The sequence below is a fragment of the Sander lucioperca genome, chromosome 12 (assembly GCF_008315115.2).
Source record: "Sander lucioperca isolate FBNREF2018 chromosome 12, SLUC_FBN_1.2, whole genome shotgun sequence".
Taxonomy (NCBI): domain Eukaryota; kingdom Metazoa; phylum Chordata; class Actinopteri; order Perciformes; family Percidae; genus Sander; species Sander lucioperca.
The window spans coordinates 28,594,371-28,607,082 of record NC_050184.1 but is presented as its reverse complement, the minus strand read 5'-3'; positions in this window follow the sequence as shown (position 1 = coordinate 28,607,082).

Here is a 12,712-nt window from a genome sequence, read left to right as displayed (position 1 = left end):
ATGATGTACTGTACAGGTGTGCCATAAATAGCACCTTTTTAACCTGATGAAATCCTCCATCAACCACTATTCTTAGGCTTCTGTAACCTAAAGCTTTGCAGATGCGGTGAGCCCAATATTATTGAATATAGAACTGTTACAGGTTCTGTCAGGTTACTTTACAACATGTGATTTATCATAACAGTAGCGTGCTATCAATACACTGCATTTTTGAAGAACCTGGATGGAGTAGTCTGTGTTTGTAAGGGATAAAGAAGTAAACCCGATTAGATTAGATGTGTTTGTATGAAGAAAAGGGAAGCAAGGAGGCTTTCAGTGCTATCTCAACTCAACTAGAGTCATTTATCAGCGCTAAATCTGGCCCTGGAGGACTGATGTGATCCCATGGTGCAACCACTAACACAGCATGGATCCAATGTTGTAGCTGGACATATTTTTTATCCTTAGAATTACCTGCCCAGACTGCACTCTTCCATTTAGAAATCCATCGACCACAATGCACTACAATTTTCGTAATGATTGTACAGCTCCAGTTGCCTGAGAGAAACTTCACAAAGTATTCTAGTAAATTTTTTTGTATCCTGGTTCTGCTCTCTATTTTTAAAAGTGAAATTGTTTTTTTTACTTTTATTTTGAAGGAAAAACCATTTAACGCAATTAAAGCAATCCTGCTTTGCAACAATGGCTGCTTGGGTCACACTGCCCTTTTATTTTGGGGCTTTTTTTAGTGAGACATTTGCTTACAAATGTGAGAAACTCCGATACACACAAGTGAGATGCTTCATACAAAAATGTAGTAATGTTTCTGTTTTTGATGTGTGTGAATGGTAATGTTTTAAACTAAAAAGCCAAAAGCTTCTTATATTATGTTTTCAGAACTTTTTATGAACTTCCTTCCATCAGCCAGATTCTAAAATGCATGGAATAATTTCCTACTATAAACATTTCTAGCCATTTGAAAAATTTGGGAAACTAGTATTTCAAAGATAACAAAGTGGATTAACAGAGTTTGGTGGTAAACCCTCCATTACATCCTTTGTGTTTATGCCCCAGTGATCCGATTCCTTCGGAGCTCATCTGTATGCAGCCCGCTGGCGCTGTGCATGGCCAGCTCTGTATGGCCAGTGTATCTATTGCGATGCTCTGTGTAGCGTGACTGTTGCCTGTGTATCATCCATCAGGGGATAGCATAACCTCGCTTTAAAATCATATTCTACTGAATCAGAATTCAATTCCAGATTCCTCCAAGAAAATATCATAATAATACATCTCCCCTGGATTCCACTTGGGCCACTGTCATAGTGCTTCCTGACTCATTGCCTGCACTGTATTTTCTCAATAACATCATTGACAGAGACATGATGAAACATTCAGTGAACGAATTTCATTGGCTATGTGGAGAAAAAAAACCTTGGGAATGTGTAATTTTAGATGCATGAAATCCAGAGGTGCTTACATACATTGTTGTTATGACTATGAAACGCCTCGGCGATGTCTCTGATTACTGTACTATTCATACATCAGAGAGCTACCACTGTGTGATGGGATAAGCAAGCTTTAAAATGCAAGCAATGCAGTGTTACTTTTATTCCCCAATGTGTTGCGCATTTGAAACGCTGTTCTGATTGTACAGCAGTGACAGTCTTCATCTTCGACGTACTTAAATGTTGAATAGAGGTAATGAGATTGGAGCTGAATAACATTGATGGAATTTCATAATGGATTACTGCACCGTATACAATGTCGTGGTTTCACAGTTCCCCCCGATTAGTGGTGCAAATATAACACTTGTTAGGCGTAAACAGCACTGGGGGAGATTATTTGGCGTGCAGGATTCTATCAATCAAGAGAGTCAGCCTGTGTGATGCATGCACCTTTCACAATGCTCTCTACAGTCACAACTGCTGTTTATCTGCTTATCAGTCTTTGTTCTACAGTGACATATTGAATTACACAGCATACAAATTCTGATTACATGATGAATACACTCTATAAAATGTGTTGAGGCAAAAAATTACACTTACTGTATGTTTTAACCACAAATTGAGTTTTATTTGAATATTGTATGTATTATAGGTATTAATACAATCAGGGCATTATTACATCACTTAATGCAACTCCATCTAAAAATTACTTAAATATACTATTTAATTGATTTATAATTGATTTGAAATGAAATGCTGTTTTTCCCAGTACAGTCTTTGTACCGCACCGCACAAGAGTTGAAGAGAGTTTGATGAGATGGCCAGTGGGCACCGGAGATAGCATAATACTTATTTATTCCAGCATCCTTTGCACTATGCTCCATAATTAAAATAATAATTTATCACAAAAATAATTTACTCCTGCACACTTTGCACTCTTCATTGCACTAATGCCTCAACCTGTCTATATTGTTTCTGTTTATAGTGTGTATATATTGTTTGTTTTTGTTGTTTGTTTTGTATGAGTAAGCACATTGTGAGCAATGTATAATCCAAAGCAAAATTCCTCGTATGTGTCCTCATACCTGGCAAATAAAGCTGATTCTGATTCTGAGATTGAGCCTCAGGTCCTGGGTCCATTAGTGGGTTAGGTTTAGGCTACTGAATCACTTTAGTTAGGGGAAGATATGATGGTTTTGGTTAAATATAAAAAAAAGTACACACGTCCTATCTCGTGTCACTTTATTATTTAACTTAGACCACCAGATCTTTACCTAACCTTAAAGGAATAGTTTGACATTTTGGGAAATATATATATTGGCTTTCTTGCCCAGAGTTAGATGAGAAGATCAATATCACTCTCACATCTGCCCGGTAAATATATATAAACCTGCATTCAGTTAGCTTAGCTTAGCATAATGAGTCTCCTGGAGTCCCGGCCAAAAAAATTGTCAAAGTTGTCGACAGCTTGTCATTTTTACACTCTTAGTATTTGTATGGATTAAACGCACAAGATGCGACATATTGAGCTTCAGAGGTGCTGATAGGTGCTTTTTGTTACGTTTGGACAGATCTTTTCATCTAACTCCTGGCAAGAAAGCGAATTAACGCAAATTAACCTAGGCCTTAACCTAACCATAAAAACTTGAATCATGCTTTAGTGTATTCAATGTCAGTAAACAATTTGCAAATATGTTGAGTATGTACATTTTGTGACTTTGCTCATTAAAACATTTTCTCCTGGAATAAATCCATTGATCTGTCAGACAGTAAGACACTGGTTTGATAGGCTCTCTGATTGATTGAACAACATCTGAATCCCTTCAGATAACTGAAGGAGCTCATTTGAAGTGTGACTTGCATGTGGTTTAGCCAGACCCAAGGCCAGGAAAAATGGTATGAGTGCTGCACACCATCAATCAAAACTGCATGCTGTTTGTTTTGAACTATTAGAGTGTCTTGCTTATTGATGCTGCCCTAACCTCTGTACAGGGCCTCAGACGATGTCATTACACTTATTCATGAGTGATCTGAAGCATGGTGCCTCATCTTCCTGGATCCATGTTCCATTGACCACTGAGACTCGCAGTCAGTGGTGCAAGTGTCTGGGGGTCTGTTTGTCTTCATCAACAGTAACTCGTGTCTTTCTGCTCATTGGCGAACTGTGGGCTTTGTCTGCGCTTCCTTAGTTTAATCAATATGGTCACATGCATTGACTTGTAAAGAACTGTTGCGTGTTGCAGATTCAAAGAGGTCCCCTGTCCCTGTGTATTGATCGAGTGAGTGATCTACTGCCTTACTGTGTGACAATATGCTGCTATTTTGATTTAAATAAAGCATTTCCATCATGTGGCATACATATACGTCAAGCTTGAACGTTGAACATATAGTTGTAACCTAGACTTACTGGTTGTTATTTATTTATTTATTTTAGCATCAAACTATAGTGGTAGTAATTATATCTGACATTTTCTTAATTGTGTCAACACCTGGAGTTTATTTAAATAACTTTTAAAGGATAAGACTGATGATATTCTATATATTTTTTTAATTGTCGACAAAACCCATGAAAAGACTATACGTGACATTGTGTTGATCCGTCTCTCAATACTTAACTACCTCCTTACCCTGTCTGTGGCTCTCAACCCCAAGCCTATTTATATTTTATTTACTGATATAAATATAAAACAATTGGTCATGAATATGTACTTTTACTTGGCTTTTAATTATTTTTTGATTAAGGCTAAATTTCCTGAAACCATTGTGTGTAGTATAGTTTTGAGCAAATGTTACTCAAACAGTTTTTTTTTACTATTTGCACATTATCTGCATTGGTGAGTATTTCAGGCTCTAGGACAATGTATGTGAGATCCACTTAAAATAAACTACAGTGCCCATGTTCATCGTAATAAAGTCAAGTAATGGATGTCAGCCAGTGCAATGGTAAGGGAGGCTCATTTATGTTTTTCAAATCTGTTGGGCAACAATGGAGCTCTATGGCACAGAGGAATAGCAGGCTTAGGATACACAGTCAATACTTGTTAGTAGTATCAGTTCATTGTTTTTTTTGTTTTTTTCGTAGACAATAAATAAAATATAGAATATAACCAGACTTATCCTGCAAACTTTCATTCAATATAGTACAGTGAAATACATGTTCTCTTTCCCTTGTTTTGGAGAATTGCATGTTTATTTTTAAAAACATTTTTTATGATGTGTAAAAATATTTTTGTCTTTGTCTTAGTGCATTTAGTTTAATTTAGTAATTAGCTTAATAAACCGTAAGGATCTTGTTTTCTTTGTTGTCCATCCGCAAGCATCATGGATATTTCTCACACGTTAGTATCCAAGTTCTTACCTGCTGCTTGGGTTGTTTTGTTGATAATTCGGCCAAATACAACAAAGCTACAGTGTGTCTTGGATGATGTTAGAGCAACACTTCTCCAATCAGGACCCTACCAGTTAGCTGTAAAAGAGGGCTATGTTTTGTTGGAGTAGGTTGTCTCTCTAGGGATCCAAAGCCAAAATACTCTTCAACCTCTGCAGTGTTTGTTATGGCTCTTATCTTGTAGTGTTGTGAGATTCCAAGTGCTCATATATTGACCTTTCTCATTTTGACTTCCTCTGTGTAATGCTCCCACAGTACAGTAGTTCTACCTGCCTTGATATTTTACCCAACACAACATTGCAATGCCATTTTCCAGCTGAATCCCCTCAGATGATGTCACGGCAGAGGTAAATCAAGGTCTGACCTTGCGAGACTAATTGTGGGGTGAAACTTGCTTGATCCCAGTTTCCTGGCACTGCCTTGCAAGGAAGATAAGAGTTGTGGCTTAATGTGATGAAATGAATGTGTGTTCAGTGTTACTACTTCCCCGCTGTGAATTTTTAATGGTAAAAAAAATGTTGTTTTTTTTTCTTCTAGTGTTTTGCTACATGTCCTTGTTCTTCATCCGCCTTTGTTTATGTCAGCTGATATTTTTTTTTAGAACACAGCCATAGTACAAAGGATGAGAAATATTGCCCAAAAAATCTAAGGGTAAAAGCCTTGATGTTTCCATGGACTGTGTAATGGCCCCGAACCATCCTGACCTTAACATCCAGAAGCCTTCATATCTTCTTTCCATGAGAGAATTTAAGTGGTTGGTCTGAGGTCATGTTAATGCACCTGGATATACGATATGGGACAATATACGATAACATTTCACTTTCCCTAATACTTTCTCATACCAGTCCCATTAGCAGAGAGCAGATGAGCGACTCAATTGCATTTAATAGTATTGCGATTAACACAATTTCAGGTACTTCTAAACATGATTGAATTATAGATAATTTCTTGCCGGTGTACTAAGAAACACAAAGAAAAAAATAAATTTTATCAGGACATAAAGACAAAAAAAAACATTGCTTTACACATCAGATCAGAGTCAAATTTCAATCTTGAAACTGTAGAAAACGGTTTACTGTTGCTTCCCAACTATGCTTCATAATTTACCTTTTGAAAGTATTTTGTGGTAAGTAACCTTTCCAAACATGCCCTCTCTCTTTCACTCACTTCTGCAATGATGCAGTCTGGAGGGATTCTCTGGTTTCCTGCCCAGAGGTGGTTTCACATGACACGGTCAACAGCAGTCTTTGAGGATCCCTGCCAGAAACCAAGGAATAGAAACTGACCTTGGTGCCCACAAAGTATGACCTCATCTTATGAATCTAACAAAATCTGCAGTTTTGGGGGCTACATGGGCAATGACATTAAGTCCAAAAGAGTTCCAAAGACTGGCTTGATCTGTTGTTGCTATACAGGCAAAGACAAGAGCAAGACTGTCTATTGACTGTGTTAATTTGATTTGGTGTATACAAAATCAATACCGGCGTGAACAAATCCGCTGTCATTTGGTGCCTCTAATTGGCCTACCATTAGTGTGATTATCTTATTATAAATGAGCTCTCTGTTTTTAGTTTAGGAGATATGTCAAGATAAAATCAATCATGCCAACTCCAAACATTACTTTCAGCAAGGCTTCGCCATCCCTTTTAAAAGAAAATCTGTCAAATGGAAAAAAGCACGTCATAGTTAAACTCAAAGCTAACTTGGTTTTCATGTGAAACACAAATAGTGGAAAAGTTCCTCTGCTGAGGTACTTTAGCAGGGGCCCTGCTTAAATGCTCAAAGGATGTGCTCCCTGGGGAATATGTATGTACAAAGTGGAGGTAAATAAATAATAAAAGAGATGAATAGAGGGCTAAGCAGACAGCTGATGAGGCTGATCATAGGAAGGGGGGTGAGACTGTTCCTCTCTGACGCTGTCAGCAGGGTGTGAGGGTTAGTGGTGATTAAAACTGCTTTCCTCTTACCCGTCAGCAACCACGCACACAGACACACGCACACTGCTATCTCAGCAAACTGACTTACAAATAAACAGCTTAAGCCCCTGTGATGTGCAAAACAGATTATTTTTTCACTCAACACAGACGGGCCCATTTGAATAGCTCTGCATTTCTGTGTTTACATGCTAAAGTTGATGGCTTCTACCAAGGATATAATACAGTTATAGAAACATATATTCCATAATGTCTTACATAAAAGCCAGTATTTAAATAATGGCAGTGTCTTAAATAAAAGCTGGGCCGTGGTCAGCGCGAACATTAAAAGCTGGTTGCTAATACAGTTTTGGGTTTGGACTAATTGGGAAGCCTGTCTCTAATATAAGCCTATTAAAGGCTGGCTCTCTTTGCCGTTGAGGTAAATGAAAGGCTGCTACTTGAATTAAAGGTGTATGATTCAAATGCCACACTTTTCTTGCTCTTTCCTGTTTTACTGTAATGTATTGGCATAACTGCTGTAAATTCATATTATGTACATTCATATTTATGTAATTAATTGCTAATAATGTCAGTAGGGCTTTGATGTATTTCTGGAAGTAAACTTTTGCCTTGGGTGGCTAGGTGTGTAACATCCAAGCTTGGAGGGCATCATAATTGGCTCATAAAAAGGCAATGGGGAAAAATCAAGGTGTAATGGGAAGGATAGAATATAAGGAAATTAAAGATTTATGTTAAGATAGAGGGTCTATCCTTTAAAATTCAAACAGGAAAGAGAAGGAAGTGAAATAGTGGGGAGATACTCCATCAGTGCAAGGGGAATATGTTGAAAGACATTTTTTCTTTCTCCTAAAAGGAACCATCTATGGGACAATTTCATAGGAAGGAAATAATGCCACATTATTATTCATTTTCTTTAGGGCCATAGTGCATGTATGCTATGCATAATGTATAATTCGTCTTAAGTGGGCATGAATGTCAAATAGACTCATCTCTCCTCCCTGTGCAGGCGATGTCAGAGAGGAGAGGTCACTGTACTTTACGTGCTTGAAAAATATAGTTACAGGCTTAACTAGCTTAATGTACATGCACTATTCCTGCTGCTCAGCAGCTGTATTACCTGCAAATGTGTCGTTGTCCCTGTCATGACATGCAGATAGGAAGAGTTACAGGGTCTGTAGTCAAATCAGATAGCTAGAGGTGCCTTTCGTTTGACTTACAGAAGTTGATCCTTCGGAATAATAAGAACACAATTAGATGTTTGAATGATATTAAAAAGCTCAATATTTAAAAAAGCTGCGACAAAGCAGGTCATATTCTATTCAGTGTGAGCATAAAAAAACTGCATTGTTTGTGCTATATTAAAATGTAAATATGAATTCTCACCACTGAAATAAAAACTTGACGTACTTGATTAAAGAAAAAAAAAAAAAAAGTAATACAATGGCTCCAGATCACGACATTAGATGTGTTACCAGGTAAAACTACAAAGTAATTTGTATACTGTAAATGATTACAGGGTATGTGCAGCTGAAGTAACATTGTAGATTCTTTAAAGCTCAGCCTGTTTTTACAACATCTAATTACACCATCCCTAATGTAGATGGATGAAGTTGTACTTTGGGAGGAGGAGATGGAGTGCGAGACAAAGAAAGAGAACATGAAGAGGGAGGGCAACAGTTTGTAGAGAGTGGAAGGTGGAAATAAGGTGGAAACAAAGCAAAGACAGGGAGCTAATGATAGAAACAGAAGAGGAAAGATATTGCAGAGCTGAGAGACAGATAAAGTCAAGATAAAGATTCAGAAAAGGAGACTAGAGGACAGATAGGAGAGACAGGTAGAGAGACGAGTAGGGAAAAACAAAGATAAAGAGCTTTGATTGGGGTTTAATACCCTTTTGCCCCCCTCTGCTTCCTTCTCCTCTTATTCCACTGTAGCAGAAGATGAGGACTGGAACATATTAATTGTCTCTTGTCACATAAGAGAAATGTGTCACAACAAATCTACAATAAACCCCTCCTGACATGACAACAACAACGCACCACCTGCCATTTCTTCTGCACATCTTCAACACATTTCATATGCATACTGTAGCAGTTAGTGCCTCATATTGATATGTATCTAACCAGCTAAATATATAATATTAAACATGTAATCATTAAATGAGACTTGATACCAGGTCATACCAGCTTTTAAAACCGCAACATGTTTTGTGGTGAGTCCATGGAATCGCCGGGTTGAAGTAAATCCACACACATTTTTAGCATTGAGTTCAACCTTGACATTTAAATTTTGTGCTATTGATCAATAGCAAACTGTGCTGACCTTTGAGGGAACAGGGAGTCAAAGAGTCCAAAATGGAAGAAGCAGTCAAAGCTTTTTACAGTTAGCTGTTTCACCATCCACTTCTATTTATCCTTCTGTCTAAATATAAACTGCTCCACAAAAGAGCAATGCTTTGCAGACAGTTATGAAACCAGTCTATGGTACACATATGGCTTTTGAATAAATTGTGTTGTTAGTGACTGGGCAAAGCTACTGAATTTTCTAACTCCTTTAACAACTCTTTAATGAATGAAATGATCTACAATCCTGAGTGCAAACATGCTAATGGGGAGTAGATTAAGGGCCGGGTACAGATAGAAAATAGAAAGAAGCTCAGAAAGCTATCTTAACTAACTAGCGTGTTAGCAATTAGTTTGTCAGAAAAGCAGTTCAACAACTAGCCCTGCAAGTAGTCTCTATGTCACCAAGCTTCTGGAATTTTTGTTGTAAAAAACAATTTTTTCACTGTGCAACTTTCTGCTTCCATAACAAACAACAACAAAATAGATGGACTATACAAACTTCACAGTAGTGTAAAATTAATAAACTTGACTTTAGTTTGCCACAATTAACCTGCTGTATTAACAGCAGGTGGTGGGATCCAGACTGATCTCATGAAGTGGCGTATGTATGACACGCCAATTCGTATGCCATTTTGGGCGTGTTATCAAGACGCATACTCGCTTTTCAGCATGTTTATCAACACCGTTTGGCCTCCATTGACTTACATTACCTTGCGATTGCGTGTGAATTTACGCCGTAGCGAGTAGTATGAAAGGGCGAAAATCCGTGTGGGGAGGTTCGTCAGGGTGGTGGATGGGTAAAACAGGACTTTCACCTGGGATCGTGTCCCGCGTCTCACATTTCCTTCGCGTCCCGCGTGTCACGTTCTTTTTTTTTTTTTTTTAAATCCCAACCGGTTCTTCTTTTCCTAAACCCAACCCGCGTGTCACGTTTCCCAACCCAACCGTTTGCCGTGATGCTAATTTCTCGAGCCGTCTTTCCTGCTCCGTCTCTGTGTCGCTCATACACTGTTTCCCCTGGCAACCGATAGCGTAGGATCCCAAAATGGTGGGCGGGCTCAGACACCTCCAAATCGTCATGTGACAGCAAGCTACCATGACGTATGTCGTCATTGTCAATATGGCATACACATACATGCGGATAGCTCAAAATGCAATGTGCTGTATACGGTAGACCTGCACGCGACGTAGACATACACGCGGATAGCTCAAAATGCGTACAGATAGCACGCCAATTGGCTTTAGAAAGTGCCGTGTATGTTTACGCGTTTTAAGTCTAAAGTTTTTACGTCCAAAGAGCAGGGCTGTTAATAAATAAACATGCACATATGGTAGAGCCCCACCTTCAGGGAAATATGTATGTTTTCATTTGGAAAGAATTTAGCTCGAGCTGTTATGAAATATTCACCAATCGATCCCCCTGCGGCTGCAACAAGCTCAACATATGGTCATTGTTCCACTCACTCCCCACTCGTACTTTAGTGCCGTGCTCGAGCTTTAAATTGTCTTATGTGGTTGAAGGAGACACTAGAGTGACCTGTAAATCGTGTATTGTCTGTGAACAGTCAGCCATTTCTCAGCAGCCAAAGTAAAGGTAAGCCCTGAAGAGCTCCCAGAGAGCTCCTAAAAACCCGTTTCAGAGGACAATGGACTGAAAACATCTTTTCTTTGAGGTGAGATAGCCATCATCTTTCTGTCCATTCAGAAGGTTTCAAATGGTAGAAGATGGACTGGATTGAATCGATCCTTTTATATCCTTGAGATATCTTTTTTGTAGGCCCATTGAATTTAATTTTCTTGTCCTTCGTGATATGAAGAAACCCTGTGATATCCTTAGTCCAGTTAGAAATGTAATAATCTTCAGATAACTGAGCAGATAACATCTCCAGCTAACTGACCTGCCAATAAATCTACCATGATGACTCAGTTTAAACACTCATTTCCCCGCCTGTATATAGTCTAATATCCATTAAAGGAACGTGAAACATGAACATGAAATATTAATCATACTGTTTAGTGCTTAGCCAACTACAGTATAATGATGATACTGTACAACACATTATTGTCCCCACAGGCACTCTTCAAACCCTCCCCTTCTTTTCCCCTTGACTCCAACACTAAAGTGTTTATAGCGCAATCTGCTTAACAGTATAACAGCTTTCCCATTTCAAATGATCTCCACAAACATTAAACCTATAAACACATTTTATGATGCCATTACATACTCGGGTATTTTGCAAGTTTGAAGCCGACTGGACAGACTTCATTGAGACATATCCTGATGCTGGTGAAGGGAGGTCATGGAGGAACATATTTATATAATGTTGCTGTAAAAAAGTGTCCGAGCAATGGCATTCTATAACACAGCAGCATGGTGATTAGTTGGCCATGTTCCTCTTTATGTAGATTGACAGGACACATCTGTGGAGGGGACTTTGTGGCTCCAAGCAAGAGGAGACCAGGTGTGAATATTTCAGCAGGTACATGGAACATCTGGACAGTTTGATATAGGGCTTGGGAGAGGTGAATAGAGGACAAGGAGAGACTGATGTACACTTGGTATAGTTGATGTTAAGGTCCCAAAACCCAAAACAAAACAAAACAAAAACCGACCTGTTAAACAATTTAGTAGTTTTGTAACTGGTCAGACTGATCTCACAGAGTGGCGTATGTATGACACGCCAATTTGTATGCCGTTTTTGCGCGTTATCAAGACGCATAATCGTTTTTTAGCGTGTTTATCAACGCCGTTTGGCCTCCATTGTCCTACATTGCATGTGAATTATTGCCGTAGTGAGTAGTACGAAATGACAGAGGTCTGCAGAGGGAGGTTGGTTGGTTGGTACAACATAAGACTTTCACCCGGGAGAGCCGGGATCGCGTCCCACGTGTGGCATTTATCAACCGTTTTTTTTTTTTTTTTTTTTTAATAAAGCCTTCCCCAATGTTCTTTTCCTAAACCCAACCGTTTGTTTTCCTAAGCGTGTGACGTTAGTCACAGTCGTGTTTTTTTTTTTACACGTGTGTGACGTTCTTGAGATAGCACGGCACATTCTCGCGATAACACGTATGTATGTTTACATCCGCTGTATACAGCGTAGACATACACGTGGATAGCTCAAAATGCGTACAGATAACACGCCACTTGGCTTTAGGAAAGTGGCGTGTATGTTTACGCTAAGTCATGATGCCATGTTGCACTGGTAGTGTTTTATTTAACTTAAGTTGCTTAAAGTTTCAAAATGACCTGAGAAAAAGCTATCTGGCTAATGAATAGTGTGTGAGGGCTGCGTGTGTTCTTGCTGCTACATGTAGACACACGCAGCGCTATAGTGATGGAGAGGGATGATGTGTTAATGGCCCATCAGCGATAAAAGGATACAGACGCTCTTGGGCGTCAGACTTGGTGGTTATAGTACCGCTATATGCCTGGCATTGCTAGTGTTACTTTCCACCCCTGGTGAAGCAAAATGTATCAGTGGTACTTTTAACACACGTAAATGGAGGGACGAGGGCAGAACACAAAACTGTGTTTAATGTTGATCTGTGATGTTTGGTTAATACCTGATCCACTTTATAATTGAATTTCAATTAATGTAATTATTTACAGTAGTCTAG